We start from the raw sequence: 17390 nt of genomic DNA on the forward strand, positions 1-17390 counted from the left end.
ATGAGGAAGAAAGAACATTTTTTTTTTAGGAAGACCAAAAACTAAAGTTCTTCTAAGATTGTGATTTTCATTTGCTCCCCAGTTATTTCTACTGGGAGCATCATATTACAGATACCAGACACATAACCATGCAAGAAAAAGATCAACAGAGACAACAGTTTGGGGTTATTTTATTTCCAAGAATAACACAATCTTTTCTCTGAGTGTGAGCATGAATTCATAGTATTGATCTAATAATAGAAAACTTGGTTAAAAGGGGACTGTCGATGTTTCCAGATCCAGTGGCTAAGCTATTCATACTGTTTTTCCCCCAAAGAGTAGGATAACAAAACAAAATGCAAAGATATCAAATTAGGGAATAAAAATGGCTGTATGTCTGCTTTTGGCCCCAAGTGTGTTTAATATAAAAATATATGTGTAAGGTGTTTGTGTGTGTGTGTGCATGAGAGAGAGAGAAGAGGGTACTACATATATATTTTAGATGACTCCTTTTAAGTTAGAGGAATTTGGAGCAATTGATCCTCTCTAAGGCACCAATATTTACCACATCACTTGAGTATTCAGTATCAGATGTGCTAAAACAATGAAGGGAAGAAACAAACAAACAAAACTACACAGACCACTAAGAGAAGGCAAGGAAACACATGGCATAAGACATCTATGTCTTCCTCTCCACCTTCTCGGCTCCCAATCTTCCAAGTCTGTACCCAAAGTGTTTTTACCTCGGAATGGAAGTAAACAATAAAAGATATGGCATCAGCTAATGGTAACCTTGACCTTGACTTTCCACCTCTGGGCCTCTGACTTCACTGTCTTGTACAAGAGGAAAAGTTAGAGGGTTCATATGCAGTCTTACAGCATCATATGGATAAGAAAGAGGTGTTCGATGCTGTGACTGGGAATGTCCTTTCACTGAACCTCACCCCTGATTCTGTCACTCAGGGTATCAAATGCATATTTTTTTTGCATATTTGTTCATTTGTTTAAGATCCACTCATACAGGCAAGAGTTAGTCATTAATGATCATACATTGATTAGGAAGACAAATTTTAATGAATCTTGAAAACGGACTTCTATTTCCAGCCAGCTCTTACTGACAATACAAAATTATCTCAGTCATTTGATCAAAATAGTGCATTCTATCATAAGCTTACTCAAGCTGACTTTACTTCAGCTTTTCCAAGATGAGATCATTATAAAAATAATCTAAAGGAGAAAAAAAATTCCCCAAACAACATGTATTTGTAACTCATATTTCTCAAAAATAAACCAGCCTAGGAGTCAAGATGATAGCCTAATAAGGGTAATAAAACAGTATTTGTTTTGTCACTATGTATAGAATTTCAGAAGCTTCAGCTTTCCTAAGATTTCTACAACAGACTTTAAGCTATCTTCATGGGGATAGCCAAAAGCAGTCCCTTCAGCTCACATGCATAGAATATGGTTTCCTCTTACATATTCTTCTTGGAGACCTCAGGGAGGTCTTGTCTCTTGTCTCCTAGTTCCTTGCTATGAAGATATGTCTTTCTTCTAATGCTCTGATGTTCCAGCCCTGATAGAGTTCTTTTCTTTCCCTTCATTCTACACAGAAGCTGGAGTGGTTTGTTGTTTCAGCTAATGTGACTACAGAGATCAATAATTACCTAAATTATGGAAAGCGCTACACTCTGCTATACAGACTCCTAGGCTATGGTTGCTCTATTCTCTTCTGTTTTACAGAGATTTTAAGAAACCAGTTCCGCTTAATATATATCCATTATATTCCAGTCTCTGCCATATGTCTTGAAAGGAAGCAAGGAAACACATAATATCGTATCCAAATTTTCCATCTTTTCTCAAAACTTTAAGTATGTTTGTATGTACTATTGTCTTATTGAAGAAGATACTTGTTCTTTCCAAGGAAGTTCATTAGTCCTTCATGCAAACAGACCCTGGTAGTCATTTAAACAGACTCACTAGACTCGCTGAAATACATCTGAATCCTAGGGTGAATTCAACTTGATCTCTCAAGCTAAGATCCCATCACTATATATGGACATATATTAAAGTGATAAAATTCTATTCAAGAACAAGATATTTTCTTCATTATTTTAAATAAAATGGTAAATGGGCTTCAAATTGATTATTTTATTATTTTTGCCCCTGGTGTGCCATAATTTACATTTAAAACCAACAGACATTAGTTTTGTGTTTTTTTTTAAGATTTTATTTATTTATTTGACACAGAGACAGCCAGTGAGAGAGAGACAAGCAGGGGGAAGCAGGCTCCCAGCATAGGAGCCTGATGTGGGGCTCAATCCCAGAGTGCCGGGATCATGCCCTGAGCTGAAGGCAGACACTTAACAACTGAGCCACCCAGGTGCCCCGACCAACAGACATTTCTAACAGAGGAACAAAGAGAGCACTGCTTCTTAATAATATTTTGAATGGCAGGATACCAGGGTAACTGATTGAGTTTCCTGGGAAGAACTAGTATTATTCCCAAAAGTAACCATGTTGGCCATTCTCAAGGCCTCTTGGGGAATTGAAGCACCAAATGCACAACTTTGATTTAGTACAATGATCTATTCAAAGAAGCACTTCTTTAAGAAATTAGCCTTTTGCTGTGATAGACTTCGGTCATGTTTTTCAGACTCAGTCACTCCTAATCCTGCACACAACAAACAAATAATTGCACATGCCCATACTGGTCATTCTCACAGATTTTCAAAACTATTTTACACGGGTGATGCCTTGTCATTTTTACATATTCTGTAAAAACTACATATACAGGATGTTGATCTAGTAAGAAACTGTAACCTGAGTTTAAATGTGACATGGTTTTTAAAAAGGTGTTTATAAACCATAAAATGCTGGCATTCCTAAGTGATAGGACTAGGGCTATAAGAAATTTATAAAGCCCTCCCTTGAGGCTCCCTGAATCCCGGTTAGGATTCAGTCCTCACTCTGCACCGACGCCTAAACCTCCCACCATCTGCCTATATATCTAAATGAGGCAAGTGGAGGAGGTTCCAGAAGTCCTGGTCATAAAACGTCCCAAGCAGGATAGTTTTCTGTATTCTTTCCAAAATCTGTCTCCTTTAAGCTTATAGTAAAATGCAACTTGATTAAAATTTCCACATTGGAATGATTAATTTCGTAAATTTTCAAAACTTTTCCTCGTAGGTCTTAGCTGCCATGCAAATAAAGGTTTTGACCAAGGATAAAAAAAGACAGAATTAAATATTTCTATAATATTTATTTAACCCATTCCTCAGTGAATATTAATCAAATTTATTATAACAATGAGGCTATAGCCAATCATTCAAAGAGTCTTCAAATATCAAATTTGTGTCTTCCTTCTTATTCCTTGACTTTGAGCTCAAGGAGTTGGAGTTAGCAAATGGGGTCCCTTAGCCTTTTACATGGCTGGGACAAAATAAAGGAAAAATGACAAAAAGATTTTTGAAGAGTTTAATATGTATCAACTGTAATAGGTTTCTATGTTGTTTTTTCCCCCCTACTATCATAATTTGAACAAATTTCCTGCAGAAAGAATCTGACACAATACAGAGGATTCTGGAATTCCCCAAGTCATCAAACACCAGGATAGAAATATCATCTTAAAGTTTTCCACAATGGAACCTGATTCATAAGACTAAGGATGTTAAAATATGGGTTATCTATAAGGAAAGAAAGAAAAAGGTCTCTATTGAAAAACGTCTAGAGTAGAGCAAAGAAGAAAAGAGACAGCCAGAAGGAAAATCTGTAAAAGATATCTCTGAGAAAGGTCACTTCAATTGATGTAGGTTTTTCTGTTATGAATTCCTTTTTATGTGCTTAGCTGTTAAATGTTAAAACTTCCATTTTAAAATGGACTTCAGTTTCACTATGGAATAGGGCTCTAACCCCTGCAAATGATGGTCAGTCTCTACATATGTATTTCATTTTAAGTCGTGTGCTCTTTGCTCATACTTTCTATTTTTCTTATTTGGTGCACTGATATAAGGGCACTTATCTGTCTGAAATGTCATTGTGTGAGTGTGTATTGATATCCTCTTGTGTAAGTGCCTCAGGGACATTCTTTTCTGATGGATGTCCCAGATGTCAGAGTTTACACCTGTTCCTAAGTGTAAAATGTATATATTAACCAACAAAAATAAAGTTTTATAAGGCTAAATTGATTTTAAGCTAAGAAGCTCATGTAAATGGATATAGCAAGGTGTAGAAATATAAAACATCCCATACTTGCTTGAAAAACATATAATTTCCAGAAGAATGCAAATATGACATTTGAAAGAAAGGTCTGGATTAAATATCATATAATTAAGTGACTAAATAGGGTAGCTTAAGTGAATAGTTTCCTGGTTCCCACAGGTTACGATTTTCTCCTTGCCCTCACATTAAACAACCAATAGACTGGGGGTGGAGGAAAAAAGAGAAAATTAGAATCTTAATAAATTTTTGTCCTTGAACATAGAGTTTAATAGCTTTATGGGTTCTTTAAAGGTTTTCATCATATGTTTATTTATTTATTTATTTATTTTGTGGGGGGGTGTCGGGTAGAGGCAGAGGGAGAGAGAAACTCAAGCAGATTCTGCACTGAGCACAGAGACCAACAGGAGGCTCCATCCCATGACCCTGAGATCAGCCCTGAGTTGAAACGAAGAGTTTAAGCTCAACCAACTGCACCACGCAGGCACAACGAGTTCTTTAAATTAAATGTAATCGACAATACAGTTAGTGGTGATATAAGGATTGATAGAAGCCTAGATGATATTCTCCACTATTACTTATTAGTAATAGTCACTCAAACATCCATTCAACTAATATTTAAGTGCTTAATATGTATCATGCGGTGTTCTTGAATATCACTTTAACATCTCTTTGTCTCTATTGCCTAATATGTAAAATGGACAATATTGTCTTCTAACTTAGTGAAGATAGAGGCTAAGCAAGATGATCTCTTGAACTTGAAGATTTTTAATGTTATTATCTGGGTAAGATTTTCTATTTCTCATCCTCTGTCTCTCAGAAATTAAAAAGTATTAGAGACAATAGTAAGTAAGCAAACAAGATAACCCCGAGACAGAAACATAAATTCTTTAGAAGTTAAGTATAGCTCTAGAATACCAGTGGCAGAGACTTAAAAAAGGGTCTGTGAAGACTAGCAAAAGAGAGAACACCAATGGTAGGAGAGCTTTCTGATTTTAAAAATAATTTATCCAGGAATTCTTTGAATTTTAGTCCCTTTTTTTTTTTTTTTTAAATTTCCTCCTTCATATGTAGGAGCAGAGAGCAAATCAAATTGAAGAATTGTTTTCAAAGAACTGAAAACTGTGGCACCTGGGTGGCTCAGTCGTTAAGCGTCTGCCTTCAGCTCAGGGCGTGATCCCAGAGTTCTGGGATCGAGCCCCACATTGGGCTCCCTGCTCGCTGGGAGCCTGCTTCTTCCTCTCCCACTCCCCCTGCTTGTGTTCCCTCTCTTGCTGGCTGTCTCTCTGTCTCTCAAATAAATAAAATCTTTAAAAAAAAAAAACTGAAAGCTGTTGTAAAGTATCATTTTAGTAAATTAACTAAAATGATTTCAAAATACTAAATGTTGATGATATGACAGATAATCTACTTCCATAATAAAATTAGACTACATGAGGAAGCCCACCTTTTGGAAAGGTGGGATCTTTCCAGGAAAGGCTTTTGATCATTGTCACATTAAGATATCGTAATTTTTAATAGAGATCGTTTTAAAAAGTCCAAGGACACTTTGAAACTTCACAATTAAAGTATTTTTAATATATTCCTTTTATTTTTATTCTAAAGACCTATAATATTCAGGTTTTCCTGTAAATAGCTGCACTCCAGGTTTATTATTTGAAAAAGTTTGAGATGATTACACTACTGTTATTATGTTTTTAAAATTCCTTGCCAGAGGAAAATAAGTACTTGATTCATAATCAAATAAACTATTACCAGAATTTAATTTGAATTGGGAACAGGAGCATTTAAAAGAATGAAAGCCTATATTAGTTGATTTCCTGAATGGCATGGCCATCCTAGAAATTCAAAATGGAAGGTTAACTATTATGTGATTATCTACGGTTGTATGGAAATTTCACTACTGCTGATCTTGAGAGCACTGAATATATGTCTGTGAACACACACACACACACACACACATATTTCTGTATATTAGTCCTTTGTTAGTTAGAAGGGCAGGATGAATTTTTACAAATTATATATTGATTATTGTCTAAAACTTCTTTCTTGCTAGGCTGCCCCCTTTCCTGATTTTTTGGCTAAAGAGGGCAGACTTTCGTAAGGACTTTTTAATGTCTACAATCCTTGGCATTTCTGGGCTGCCAGGTTTAGCTGGGATATATGAGGCAAAAAGAAAACTCCAGGAACTCACGATGTTATCTTTCCTTGGGTCCCCAAGTCATAGTTGGTCTGCCTTCTACTCTAAACTTTCAGAATCTTCTGAAAGCTATTTTACATATAATTCCAGGGTTATTAGTTGTACTTAGTGGGAGAAATGAGGTACGTCTATTCTACCTTTCCAGAAGTGAAGTCCCAAAAGATTTTAAAAAGTTAATACTGTACTGACCTTTAAGAGGTAGTTTCTGTTAAGTATTAGTAATAGGTAACAATTCTCCTACACAACACAGGATAATATAGCTAACTGTGCTGTTTAGTTCTATCTGAAAGAATCATTTAAATTCATGATGATGACCATAGAATATTTGAGTTAAAAATATCCTGAATGATCATATAATCCTTCAAATCTCACACTTGATAGCAGCACTATGATTAGAAACCAAATACTTAATACCTAGAAAGTTAGTGATTTTCTTAGCTCTACAGAAGCAAACCTCATAAAATTTAGTAAATGCTCAGTTCTTAGTTAAAGTTATTGAAAGATGCTCTGAGTTTGATTCCTAAATTAAATTTTCAAAGTTCTGCCTCCCCATTGCAACTCTTCCGTTACTTTTTTTTTTTAAATCACAATTATGAAAATAAATATGTCTTTACTTGTCTTGGGCTCATTTGTATTAAAAACAGCTTTACGAAACTTGGAGAATATATCATACCAGATATATGACTTAACAGCATAGCTAAAGATATATACAATTAGCCCTACAACTTATCATCTTTATCAGTCATATTTATAAACACTATTTCCTATTTCTCTACATCACAAATCAAAATAGTTCAAAAGACACATCACTGGTACCATTTTCCCACTTACCCCCAACAACAGCCCATGCTCTACATAAATTAATTAAATATATATATATATATAAATCAGATCCTTTTACATCATTTCTGCTCAAGATTCCCTGGTAATTTAAATTCATACATAACATAAAACATGCCTTTAAACCTAACCTGATCTGGATCTTGCCTCCTCCTTTGACTTCACATCTTTCCCCATCATCAGTGTTCCCAGCTCCCCAGCCCTGCCACCCATGGTTACCATGTTTCATTCATACTTGTATGCTCTCTGTCCTTGGACACATCTAGCTTGTTTCTATTTCATGGCTTTTACACAAACCATTACCTTTCATTCATGTACCAGACCAATGTCATTTCTCTAATCTCATCATTCTATTTTTATCCTAGTACTTAGAATTATCTGAAATGACCTTATGCATTTGTTTGCCTGTTTTTATTTTGTTGCCCTGACTAAAGGACAAGCTCCATGAAAGCAAAGAACGTGCCCATTGTAGTCACTGTAACTGCCATGCCAGATATTTCATATATGCTTTCCATGCCAGGTACTAATATAAGAGTTAATATAAAATGTAGTTAAATTAATTTATTGAATGACTAATTTAACTTCTTTGTTGATTGAAAACTATCATGCTGAATATTTGTTACTCCATTATCTTGCAATATGGTAAGCTGCTTTAGGAGCTGTTGGGAATCTCGGAAATTTATGTCTCCAGATTTCTGTGCATTTTGAGTGCTAATGTGTTTTGTTTTCTTAGGTTCATTGACTTATCTTTCTGTTGACAGTAAACCTTCTTTAAGTAACCAATACTCCCACCCTACCTTATCTGCTATTGTTTTGAAATCAAGAAAAGGCAATTTGGTATGCATTGTATGTAAAGTAATGGTGAGAAATTTTTGAATGAAGCTAGGCCACTTTTGTGTAAGAAGAGCATATAAACTTTCCTTATCATATTTTGGGGCATCTGTTGGTTATAGCACTGAAAAGCATTTTAAAAAATTGAATTTTTCTGTATGTACACAAAAAGACCCAACTTACAACTGTCTGCTTGATAAAATTTTACCAAGTAAACATACCCCTGTGTCTTCCTTCCAAATCAATACATGTAAATATAATCTACAATTTGAAAGCCTCCTCCTTCTTTCCAGTCATTGGTTTGGTTTCAAAGATTAGAAAGTTATTTTGATTTCTATCACAAGCAATTAGTTTTTATTTAGAATTTTATAAAAATAGAATCATAAATAGGTATTCTTTTTTTTTTTTTTTGGTAGCTGGCTTCTTTGGCTCAACAGAACCTTTGTAAGATTTATCCATATTGTTGCATGTAATAATGGTTCATTCTCATTGTTGTATAGTATTTCATGGAATATATATACCACAGTGTATTTATCCTTTTGATTGTTGACAGACATTTGGGTTCTTTCTAGTTATTGGTTGTTACAAATATTGCTACTATGAAGATCCTGGTTTTTTGCTTATAGATCTGATACATAATTTATATACGATTGGAATTGTATAAATTTAGCTAGATCTAGCAAAAGTAGGTTTCCAAAGTGTGTAAGAGTATTAGTTGCTCCATCATTGTCAACTCTTGAAATTATCAGTCTTCTTAATTTGCCATTATGGTACTTGTGAAATTGCATCACACTGTCATATTAATGGGCCTATCCCTGATGAAGTCAAACCTCTTTTTATATGCTTATTGGCAATTCTGATTTTCTAATAAAGTTCCTGTTCAAGTATTTTGCTTATATTTCTATTTGTCTTTGTAATATCCATGGGTAGGAGGTGTGTGTGTGTTTGTGTGTGTGCGTGTGTGCGTGTGTACTATCCTGGAGATGTCTTTTGTCAGATAATGCATTGCAAATACATTCTGCCATTCTGTGGTGCCTTTTAACATTCTTAATGGTGAATCCTGATGGGCAGAAATTTTAGTTTCTATTAAAAATAGCTTTATTTATTTTTTCTTCTTTGGTTAATCAGTTTTGTGTTATGCGATTCCATAGTCATGAAAATATTCTCTAATGTTTTGTTTTAGAAAGCTTATTGTTAAACCTTTTATATTTAAGCTTATTATCAATCTCTAACTTTCATGTTTGGTTTGAGTATATGTCAAGATTCATTCACAAAGAAAGCCACAGTGAAGCAAATCATAATCAAATTGCTAAAAATATGCTAAGGCTATGTGAAATTATAACTTATTTGAGAGATTTACATTTTGGATGGTGATCTTGAATAATAGTTTAAAAGAATTTTGAAGCTTGTTTAACTATCTGGCCTCAGAATTCCAAATGGAATTTTAAGGTGTTAGGATATAAGTTTCATTTTCTAAGAAAATACTTGAGCAATTTCCAGAGTGGTTGCAAAATGTTCTATTTCAACAGCAATACACAAAAGTTTTAGTTTTCCACGTTCTTGCTAACACTTTTCAATCTTAGCTATTCCAGTGGGTATCTCATTATAGTTTTAACATTTTCCTGATAACTGATGATGTTGAGTATCTTTTCATGCAGTTATTGGAAATTCATATATCTTCCTTTATGAAGTCCCTGTTCAAGTCTTTTGCTCATTTTTTTAAAAAGATTTTATTTATTTATTCAACAGAGATAGAGACAGCCAGCGAGAGAGGGAACACAAGCAGTGGGGAGTGGGAGAGGAAGAAGCAGGCTCATAGAGGAGGAGCCTGGTGGGGCTCGATCCCATAACGCCGGGATCACGCCCTGAGCCGAAGGCAGATGCTTAACCGCTGTGCCACCCAGGCCCCTTTTACTCATTTTTAAAATTAGGTTCTACTAAGTACTTAGAACAAAGGTTGTGATTCTTGGTGTTAATACTGTTGAAAGGAGAAGAGTATAGATAAAATAGATAAGGATACACATACAGTAAAAGCAGACTCAGCCTCGAGGAATCCAGTTGGTTGTAATATGGGGAAGCAATGTTTGGGCAGAATCTCAGAGGACTTAGGATCAGAATTTAAGCTTACAGTTTAATCGTTATTTACTACTTGAATATCAGCTTATTCACAAGAAGGCGAGGGTCTAGCTTAATAAAACACTGTGTTCTCTTTTTTTCCTCAAATAATCTGAGGCTTAATTATTTGTATTCAATTTTAGAAGATTTTTAATTTTTAAACATTAACAAATTATTAGCTTTTCAAATTGACAGTAGTTAATAAGTGTTCGCATATTTTAAAAATGTAAACTAATGAAATATTTATCTCTTGACAAAGTTGAAATTGAAAGAATTGCCTTTATATAGTCTACCAGTCATCGGGTTCTCATCATGATATCCATCTGTTGTTTTTCCTTTATTGTTACAAGTGAAATGATACATTTTACAAGTAGCATAATCAAGAAATGGGGAATTAGATGTAGTTATAAGATCCTCAGGAGTTCAGGATTCAATGGCATGTGGTGTGAAAAGGAATCAAGGCAATTCACTTAAATCTAGATGTGCAGGGCACCTGGGCTGACATCCAGGTTATAGGAATAAATGTGTTTTGTACATTCTTTTGAACATCATACTTCATCAGTATGTGTTTTTACCAAATACTGGCATTTTTTAGAAGTGTGCTTCCAGAATGATGCATTAGTAAGTTAAAGCAATACAAGGAGTTCCCCAACAGTATCCTGACACATTCATCTCAGAAATACTCTGATGCTACCTAACATCCTCTGTCTTCCTTTAAGTTATATTAATTTCAAGATACTTACCCTTATTTGATATCATAGCAATACAAAGAGAATCTCAATTTCCCAAATCATATTACTGCCTTTGCCAGAAAACTACTTGCACTATAAAAAAGAAAAACCCAAGGTTGGCTATTATGTGTAGCTAGTGAATGAGAGTGCTATCATTTCTGCTTCTCTATTTTCAATACTCTATTGTTATCAATTATCTATCAAAAGCTATCAAAGAGATGTTTACTGAAATGTGTGAAGCCTTGGAATATAACTAAAGGTAAATGCTGAATTATATATAATGCAATCTACTTGCATAAAGGAATGATATTGTAGATTACATTTTCAACTATGCCACACAGTTATCATCAACAGAAAACAACAGAGATAGCCATGGAGTTAAACCAGCCCATGCCAATTTTGTTATTTCATATGCTGCTCTCAAAGCAATAGCTCTGGAAGAAATCCAAACGGAAACTCAATTCAATAGCACTCTGTATTCCAAAGGGTTTATGATGGGACGAAAAGTGTAACAAATGTGACTTGAGGGCACAATGTTCTAAGAAGAAAATATGGCATATCTCGCATAAAGGATGAGCTGATTATAACTAGTGGGGGGCAAATTATAATATGTGCATGGATATTCTGATAAATAAGAGCACAACAACATTATAGCTACATGAAATAATATACTCTACATACTCAAAATCCAAAGTTTCACGATCTGACTTAATTTTAGCTCAGAGCTTTGTTTGTGTTTTTGGGTTTTGTTTTTTTTTTTTGCAATTTACATATTAAATTTTATTACTACTAGTATAGCAACCTGTTGCTTTGTTTTCCTTTCCTCAGAGAACACCACTTATTATAAACTAAATGAAGCTATTTATTGTCAGATGATAAACATGTCAACAGTATCTATTTGTACATAGAAGTAGAAAAGTTTCTTAGGCAAAATGAGCATTTTTTCCCTGAGGTAACAAAATATGTCATTCATCCAGGTACAAATGTTTTATTTACATTCGTGTGAACACGAGGCAAAAATGTAAAATTCTCACCTTTTTAATGATTTCCTTGGGGATGAGACCAGCATAAGGCTGGGAATTTTAGAGTAATTTTCCCATAAATTTGCTACAGATTTACTAGACAGACGTTGGTTAGAAATATTTGTGTGTGTGGGAGCCTGGGTGGCTCAGGCAGTTAAGCATCTGCCTCTTGATTTTGGCTCAGGTCATGTTCTCAGGGTCGTGAGATCTAGCCCTGCATTTGGCTCCTCACTGAATGTGGAGCCTGCTTAAGATTCTCTCTCTCCCTCTCCCTCTCCCTCTGCCGCTCCCCTCCCAACTTCTGCTGACATGTGCGTTCTCTCTCTCTTTCTAAATATATATCTATATATTTGTGTGTGTGCGTGTGTGCGTGTGTGCACACGTAGCATGTAAGCCATCTTCCCTTGAATCACTCTAGAATCTTGGCTCTAAGGATAAAAATTTGGTCCCAATATGAAATACGCAAATGGGAAGGAAGGAGTTCAGTTCCCTTCTTTCCCAATTACATTTAAATCCCGCCATAAAACTGTCCATATTTCTTTTTCTTAACAAAATACAAATGTTTAATGGGCTAAACTTGCTAAAGTACACCAGGAAATAGCTCATCTTTCCCTCTACTCCACAACCTTTCAACCTTCTTTCTGCTCTCCCTTCCCTTGCCTTTTGATGGCAACCCAAGTCAATCCCATGAGTTTACAGTGCCTTTCAGATATTAGAGGTGTCTTAATTTCAGATATTAAAAACTTCAGTCCAACCCATATCAAAACATCAATTTCTCCTTCCATTCAACTACTACCCCCAATCTAGTCTAACACATGGCCAGGCAAGGAGCATCAAGGAAAAGGACGTGCATTATCTCTTCTTTTATCCAGGTTGTGGAACCTAAAACATTTACAATTTGGGGAGGAGTACCCTCTTTAAAAAAATACTACAGATTAATAATACAAAATATGGTCCATGGCATCCCAAGGAGATCTGTGCAAATGAGGGGCTCTGAGTTTGAGTTTCATTAGCTTCAAGGTAAATCCACCCTTTTCTGCACCTTGAACTCCCTCTCTTCCTCCTCATCCTCTTCGTTCTTCCAAGAACTAAAGAATAATGAAGAAGGCTTCTAGGAGATAAAAGGTCTTTTTAGTAGGTGGAATTATTGGCTATTCGTTCTTGGCTCACACTGGCTGGTTATTGCCCTCTGTCACGGCAGACATCCAAACACTTGTCCTTTTATGAAGCATGTGATTAGATTCTTTAAGAACCGCTCCTCTCTACCCAGCCTATGGTGACCTCCAATATTATAAGTTCTCTGGCAAAAAATGTGGCAATCCTGAGCTGACCTTTTGATTTCACTCTTAGCTAGTGCCTCTGGCAGTTTACATACTAGGTCCTCACTGTGGCAAGTATCCTTTTTTTTCTTTTTTTAATTGGTGAGGGAAGGGCAGTACTTTCAATAACACTTCAGCCTAGCTTTCTTCTACAGTACGCACTTGACTCAAAGCAACGTAAACCCCCTTGTTTGTCAAATTGCAGAATTTCAGCTTGCTTCTACTATGGCTTATTTACCCTTTACCTCATTCGTGTAGGGGGGTGATCCAGGCACCCGCCCAGCTTCAAAACTTTCAATGTGAGAGTCAAGCTGCAGTTTCTTGGCTGCCAAAACTCTAGGGGGCAACAGGTCAAGCTCTCCTAAAATGTCAGTAGTCTCCACCCTGGCAGCAATACCCCGGGCTTCTGACCTCGGGACCATGCAATCAGGGAGTAAGAAGTTAATTTCTCCTCCCTGACCCCAACTTCTCCTACACCCTTCAAGGATTTTTAGAGCTTTCTAATTTACTTTAAGGGGTACCTACAAGGAGGAGAGGGAAATCCTGACAGTTACCTTTATTCTTACACATTCCTTCATCTAAAGAAATCCTGTTCTCACTGATACACCCTTAGCCTTAGTCTATATAGCTTTCAGGTGAGTGATGGTGGCTGGGTTAGTTTGGCTTTCTTTTCATCACTCCCAATACGATCTCTGTAGTACCTCTCTTTGGACTGTGGCATTTGGATTAGCAATCAATAACATAAGCAATGTGGCTTTAGCCAAGATTACAGCAGGAAAAGTCCCCTCCTAAATGTTGCTGTACTTTTCCTTACTGGCTGTGAAGTGACCAAGCCTTTATTAAGCCTAAAATAAATACTGGTTTTGTGACCTGGAAACAGAAAAGTGATTCAGCCAGAATTCTGTTCCTTTACGGTTTATGCAATGCCAGTGTAAAGGTTTGCAAAGAAATGCAAACATACTTGCCGGGAATGGCCAGCAATCCCTGGACCGGTGAAAGATTACTCCAAACTTTGTTGTGAAAGAGAGAAGGCAAGGGGGTCACAGCTCAGAGGCGAAGACCATTTGCTCTTTTGCTCCCACTTTTATTGGTCCTTCAGGATAATCACAAACCCTTATCACTGTTTCTCAAGCACATGATGTGTGACAAGGGGTCTTACTGAAACTGGGAGGATCTGTTTACACAAGAAATACAATATGCTAATTTGCGTGTTCAACAGTTCTGCTAAACTTAGCCTAAGGGACAATGCCTACATCTCTTAGATCACAGGGCTACTGTTTGGGCTAAGAAAGTTTCAGGAAGGCAACTTCCTTCCGAGTGGTCACGCAGGCCTCGGCATTCCAAAGGCCTACACCCTTCTCCGAAACCTCTCTCGTGCCCTCAGCGGCCTCCATGTTACATTTTAGCGTGCCAGTTATTAGGGCTGATTTCATGCTCTACATTAACCCCAACCATATTATTTAAGATGAGAGATGGGCTTTTAGAGATGTCTCAAAATTATCAGTGTTTAAGTTACATGGGGGCTCAGAACTCTCTCTTTTTTGCACCTGGCTTCCTGGTTGATCTTTATTAAATGAAGTTTTTATAATTTCAAATTTTCCTTTCCCTTTTATACTTCCTAAAAATCTTTTAGCAGCTATCCATCATGCATGGTCCAGAGTCCATCTTTATTCACTTGTATATTTAGGTCTCTTGTTATTAGAGCTTAAGCCTTCTGGACAGTCATATTTTTATTCTATTCCAAATTATTTGATCTATTTTACATAGTCTACTGCCCAAACACTCTCCCAAGAATTCTCCTCCTGGAATTCTCCTCCTTTTCATTCTACCTTATCTCTATTTATTCTTCAATAAAATCTCTCTAATACATCAACATAGAATGGAAGGACAGTCCTTGCGCAGAACTGCTCTATGTTTTTATTTTTTCTGCTTATGAGACAAAATCAGTTGGCTATATATTACTTATTTTTTTTAAATTTTTTTTCTTCAGTCACTAGTTTTGAGCCACTACCCTATTCAGAACACATGTAGTAATTTGTCTTCCCAACTGCACTGTAATCTATGAGACTTTGCCTTACATGCATAGAACTGTGCCTTGAAGTTGCTTATTAAATCTTATATTTTTATCGATTCACATATGAGAGAATTGATGAGCATCCAAGGAAAGAGAATTTCTATATCCACAGACTAAACAAAATAGCTGAATTTTCAGAATAGAATTAAGAAGCAACAACCTTTCCTCTTCTCTGCCATCTGCTTGGCAGCCACAAAGCAGTGACCATGGCCAGGCTGGTGTCCAGATTGACAATGCCTGCTGGGAGCTCTATTGCCTGGAACATGGCATCCAGCTCGATGGTCATATGCCAGGTGACAAGACCACTGGGGGAGGAGATGAGTCCTTCAACACCTTCTTCAGTGAGATGGGTGCTGGCCAGCATATGCCCAGGGCAGTATTTGTAGACCTGGAACCCATAGTCATTGATGAAGTTTACAGTGGCACCTACTGATGGCTTTTCCTGCTTCCTGCTTACTGAGCAGCTAATCATAGGCAAGGAAGATGCTGCCAATAACTATGCCCGAGGACACTACACCACTGGCAAGGAGATCATTGACCTTCCCATCACCTCTCTCTGTCGAGTACAGAAAGAAGTCCAAGGTGAAATTCTCCATTTATCCAGCGCCCCAGCTTTCCACAGCTGTAGCTGAGCCCTACAACTCCATCCTCCCTCCTCACACCACCCTGGAGTACTCAAATTGTGCCCTCATGGTAGATAACGAGGCCGTCTATGACATCTGTCTTAGAAACCTTGATATTGAACGCCCAACTTACACTAACCGGAATAGGGTGGTTGGTCACATTGTGTCCTCGCTTCCCTAAGATTTGATGGAGCCCTGAATGTTGATCTGACAGAATTTCAGACCAACCTGAAGCCTTATCCACTACCACCTACCCCACATCCACTTCCCTCTGGTCTTATATGCTCCTGTCATCTCCATGAACAGCTTTCTGTAGCAGAGGTCACCAATGTGTGCTTTGAGCCAGTCCACCAGACGGCGATATGTGCCCCTCGCCATGGTAAATACATGGCTTGCTGCCTGTGGTGCCATGGTGACATGGTTCCCAAAGATGTCAACACTACCATTGCCACCATCAGGACCAAGTGTACCATCCATTCTGTGGACTGGTGCCCCACTGGCTTCAAAGTTAGCACTGATTACCAGCCTCCACTGTGGTACCTGGCGGAGACCTGGCCAAAGTCCAGCGGGCTGTGTGTACGCTGAGTAACACCACGGCCATCGCTGAGGCCTGGGCTCGCCTGGACCACAAGTTTGACCTGATATATGCCAAGCATGCCTTTGTTCACTGGTATGTGGGTGAGGGCGTGGAGGAAGGAGAGTTTTCTGAGGCCCGTGAGGACATGGCTGCCCTTGAGAAGGATTATGAGGAGGTTGGTGTGGTTTCTGTTGAAGGAGAGGGTGAAGAAGGAGAGGAATACTAAAGTTAAAAATGTCACAAAGGTTTGGCTCCCTCTCTGATTTCTTCCCACTCAGTTTTCCCTCCCTTACCCTGTGGTCTTCTGTGCTATTCCTTATATTCCTCATATGAGTGAAACCGTACAATAATTGTCTTTCTCTGCTTAACTTATTTCACTTAGCATAGTACCCTCCAGTTCCATCCATGTCAATGCAACTGGTAGGTATTCAACCTTTCTGATGGCTGGGTAATATTCCATTATATTTATATATGGACCACATCCTCTTTATCACAACTAATGAATCATTGAACACTACATCAAAAACTAATGATGTACTATATGTTGGCTAATTGAACATAATTAAGACATTTTTTTAAATAAATAAATAAAAATAAAAGTGTCAAACTGCATCCAAAAAAAAAAAAGTCACAAAGGTGCTGCTTTCACAGGGAAGTTTATCGTTTCAAACATTGAAAAGTTGTGCTCTGATCAGCTAATTTGTGCGTATACTTTCATATACAATTACTGACCTATGCTTTAAAATATGATGCTTTGTTACATCACCCAATTACCCCATCCCTCAGCTGGAGGGGAGGTGGATGGGGACATGGGGTAATTGGGTGATTGGGTGATGTGTATTAAGGAGGGCATTTGATGTAATG

At 37.1% G+C, this 17390-nt stretch overlaps 1 pseudogene; it reads left to right on the forward strand.

Annotated features, from left to right (window-relative positions):
- The first annotated feature begins 15389 nt into the window (after positions 1 to 15389).
- LOC109489616 lies at positions 15390 to 16773 on the forward strand (annotated as a pseudogene).
- Positions 16774 to 17390: the final 617 nt, after the last annotated feature.

This window comes from Ailuropoda melanoleuca, chromosome 6, assembly GCF_002007445.2.
Source record: "Ailuropoda melanoleuca isolate Jingjing chromosome 6, ASM200744v2, whole genome shotgun sequence".
Classification (NCBI taxonomy): Eukaryota; Metazoa; Chordata; class Mammalia; order Carnivora; family Ursidae; genus Ailuropoda; species Ailuropoda melanoleuca.